Source organism: Vombatus ursinus, unplaced genomic scaffold (assembly GCF_900497805.2).
Source record: "Vombatus ursinus unplaced genomic scaffold, bare-nosed wombat genome assembly UNPS02006874.1, whole genome shotgun sequence".
In the NCBI taxonomy this organism is placed as follows: Eukaryota; Metazoa; Chordata; class Mammalia; order Diprotodontia; family Vombatidae; genus Vombatus; species Vombatus ursinus.
The window spans coordinates 6,569,296-6,573,601 of NW_020946652.1; positions in this window are offsets into that span (position 1 = coordinate 6,569,296).

Consider the following 4,306-nt stretch of genomic DNA (forward strand, 5'->3'; position numbering starts at 1 on the left):
GCAGACCCTCATCTCCTTTCACTCAGACCACTGCAGTAGCTGCTGGGGGCTCTGCCTACCTTAGGTGCCCCCTACACACACACACACTCCGGTCCATCCTCTATTCAGCCACCAAAGGGATTTTCCTAAAGCTCAGGTCTGACCATATCACCCCCTACTCAGTAAACTCCAATGGCTTCCTATGGCCTCCAGTAGCAAATACAAAACACTCAGTTTGGCCTTCAGTCCCTTCATCACCTGCCCCACCCCCTCCCTTTCCAGGCTTCTCACATCTGATTGCCTACAGGGAGCTAAAATGAATGCAGATAACCCTATCTCAGTCTCAGGTACACGCCTATCTGGGAAGATCTTGAGGAAAGTGCTGAGTTGGTTGGGTATTAGTGGTGGACCCTAAGGGAATTGCCTTTTACCTCTCTGAGCTTCACTTTCCTCACCTGTGAAATGGAGATAATGACCCCTGAGTATCTCCTGGGATTGCAGTTCCATGCATTTGACACCCCGTTCCCATAGCAGCGCTTTTCACATTGGCTGTCCGCCATGCTTGCTGTCCACCTCGGTTGGAACCTTGCCTCTTGGCTTCCCTGCCTTCTTTCAGGACTTAACCCAAAGCTCCATCTTATCAGGGGACTTTGCTGGTACTCCCCACTCCCCTCCAGAGATCAGTTTCCATTTGCATTGTATCTATCTTGTATTTATAAAGTTATTTGCATTTTTGTCTGTACTGATAGAATTGAGTTTCTTGAGGGCAGGGGTTGTTTTTTGCTTTTCTTTGTAGCCCCAGTGTTTAGAATACATTAAGTGCTTAATAAATGTCTTTTGATTGGCTCATCAATTAACCACCATTTCCTAACTGATTACTTCTTGCTCTCAAAGAGCTTATATCCTACCAAAGGGAGCTAAGGACTTGACAGGCAGAGGAAGGAGGCTGTTCCAGGCACGGAGGAGGGCATGGAATGTGGTAAGTCTGTGGGGCTGAAGCTCTGCGTGGGTGAGGGGGAGATGAACGTGATCAGCCCAGGATAGCCTCAGGAGCCAGACTGCCCAGGGCTTTAATGCCCAATCAAGAAGTTAACATTTTGTCCTAGAGGCAACAGGACAGTAGGAGAGCCAGCCACGGAGGCTTCACCAGAGTGGGTGGGTGTGACAAGGTCAGACTCGTACTTTAGAAACGTCCCTTTGCTAGCTTTGCAGAGGTGGAAAGAGACGCTGCAGGGACCAGAAAGCTGGGATCAGTTTATAACTCCACCAACAGCACGTCAGTGTCCCTGCTTTGCCACATCCCCTCCAGCATTTGCCATTTTCCTTTTCCGTCACATCGGCCACTCTGACAGGTATAAGGTAGCGCCTCAGAGTTGTTTTAATTTAAATTTCTCTAATCAATAGAGATTTAGAGCATTTTTCTATATGACTGTAGATAACTCTGGTTTCTTCTTCTGAAAAGTGCAGAAGACATGCAGATGATCAAAAACCCCATGGGAAGACTACTCTAACTGGATAATAATAAAGTCATAAGAAATCAGGAAGCATTTACATCATAATCACACTAAGAAGATAGGTGATATGGCAGAAGGGATGGAGAACGGGCTTCTGAAAGATCTGGATTCGAGTCTCACCTTTGATACGTACTGGCTGTCTGGCCTTACCCTCTTTCACGGTGTCCCCAGGCCTGCCTCTAAAATCAAAGCCCAGCAGTTTCCAAGAAGCCTCCCTGGAATCTCCCTCGGCCAGGACATCGAAGGTCTTCACCAGCATCCCTGCTGATCTCATGGGGCTTGTGGAGACCCTACCCAGCACCTTCCAGGCTGAACGTTATCACAGGCAGAGATCCGCCCCAGGAGCCACTGCCATCCCAGTGGTATCCAATGGCTGATGCATTCCCCAATGACACCCTGAATACTGAGCAAGGCCTCCTCAAGGCTGCTTATCCATCCACCCGCCACGTACCCCAGGCACCTCCCTGACACAGGCTGGGTAAACAAAGTCAGCCAGAGACAGAGACAGACAGAGACATAGAGACTGAGGAACAGAGACAGAGAGATAAACAGAGACTGAGAGATAGACAGAGACTGAGACAGACAGAGACATAGAGACTGAGGGACAGAGACAGAGACAGGGAGTGTCAGTGTATCTTCACTCCACAGCTTGTAAAACACTTTCTATTGTCACAACCCTGGGTGGCAGGCAGTCCAAGTGTGAGTAATAACAATACTACTAAAAATAACAGGTAGCTCTTCTATGATGAATTAAGGTTTGTGAAGCACATTACAACATTGCCCTTCACAACAAGCCTGTGAGGTAGTTACATTACCTGTTAATAACTCCATTTTACAGGTGAGGGGACTGAGGCTGAGAGAATCATACAGATAGTAAGTGTCTGTGCCCGGACTCAGGCTTTCCTGACTCCAAGTCCACAGTTTATCCACCACACCTCCTGGCTAATTATCCGTGTTTTAAAACTAAGGGAAATGACCAGGCCAAGGTCACAACAGCTAGTAAGTGTCAGAGGTGAGAAGTCAATTAGCTCTTTTTGAGTGACCACCAAGAGTCAGAAACTGCTAAACCCAGGGGATAGAATGGCAAAATCAGGGCCTGCCCTCAGGGAGCACCCATTCTAATGGAAGGCAACAGCACATAAACAATGGTAAATTTGGCCAGTTGGAGAGGAGAAGGCGTGAGCAGCGAGGGCCATCCAGAAGGGCCTCTTGCAGGTGGTGGGACTGGAGCTGCGACGTCTGCCAAGGCTCTCTCTGCTGCTTCTGGACAGTGGCGTTTCCAGGGCTGCCCCAGGGGCTCTTTGCAGACTGGGGGCTCCTTCTCCCGGGGAGAATCTTGATTGTCTTTAGAGCTCAAAAGAAACTCTCCCTCTCCCCAAATCCAAGCTCTCCTGAAGAGAAAGCAACCTATCTATTCCGTTACACCAGCTTTCACTGACTGGCTTCAAAGTCCCTGCCTACAAGAAGCTTCCACTCCGGGGACAAGGCCACAGCCCGCACCCAGAAGATGAACAAACCAAAAGTCATCCGAGGGGCCCTGATACCTGGGGGTGGGTGGGGAGTGGGGGTCAGGAGAGGGCATGTGTAGGAGGAGGCCCCTGGGCTTGTGCTTCCTGGCCCAGGAAGCTGGCCCCTCAGCGGCACCATCCCCGCCATCCCCGTGGGCTGACAGCTACAGCCCAGGAGCCCTGCCAGATGACTCCAGGTGCTGGGGAAGGCAAACATCCGCCTCCTTTCTGCGCCATGGAAAGTGACCTTTCAGCCAGCTCCCTGGAGCCTCAAAGCCAGGCCCGCAGGGGAGGGCAGGGGCAGGGCCTAAGCCCCAGGCTGGGTGGAAATGGGCCAGGCCTAGATTGGGCAACCTCTTTAGGCGGTGGCCTGGCTCCCTTCCACCAGCAGCAAGCCCCCTCACTGTGCCCAGCTTTTGGACTCTGTACTTGGTGCAACTCAAAACCAAAAACTGAGTGAAACATAAGAAGCAGCCTAACCCGGGGATGGGATGCTGGACTTGGTGGCTGGCGACCCTGGGTGGCTGACTTGGTCTCTCTGAGCCTCATGGTACTCATCTGTAAAATGGGGTAATAGTGGCCAATATCTCATAGTGCTATTGTGAGGCTCAACTGGTAGATATAGATATAGATATAGATATAAACACACAGACATCGACAGCTACATATATGTGTATACATGCACACACACATATCATTTTGCAAACCTTACAGTGTTATAGAAATGCCCACTCTTGGCGCTCTGCCCATCTCCAGACCATGCCCACACAACACATACCTTCCTCCCTTTTCCTCTGCCCCTTTCTGTACAGTCTTCACCCTCCCACAGAATATAAATTCCTTTGGGGCAGAGAGTGTCTGTACCCACAGCTTTAGCCCAGTGCCTGGCACATGGTACGTACTAGACAAATCCTTTCTCTCTCTCTGTCTCTCTCTCTGTCTCTCTCTCTGTCTCTCTCTCTCTCTGTCTCTCTCTCTCTCTCTCTCCCTGTCTCTCTCTCCCTCTCTGTCTCTCTCCCCCGGCTCTCTTTCTCTCTCAGTCTTTCTCCTGTCTGTCTGTCTGTCTGTCTGTCTCTCTCTCTCCCTCTCTCTCTTTCTCTTTCTGTCTCTCTCTCTCTTTGTCTCTCTCCTCTCTGTCTGTCTGTCTGTATCTCTCCACCTCTCTTTCTCTCTGTCTCTCTCCTCTCTGTCTGTCTGTCTCTCTCTCCCCCATCTCTCTTTCTCTCTGTCTCTCTATTTGTCTCTCTCCTCTCTATCTGTCTCTGTCTCTATCTCTCTCTCTCCCCCGTCTCTCTCTCCCTCTCT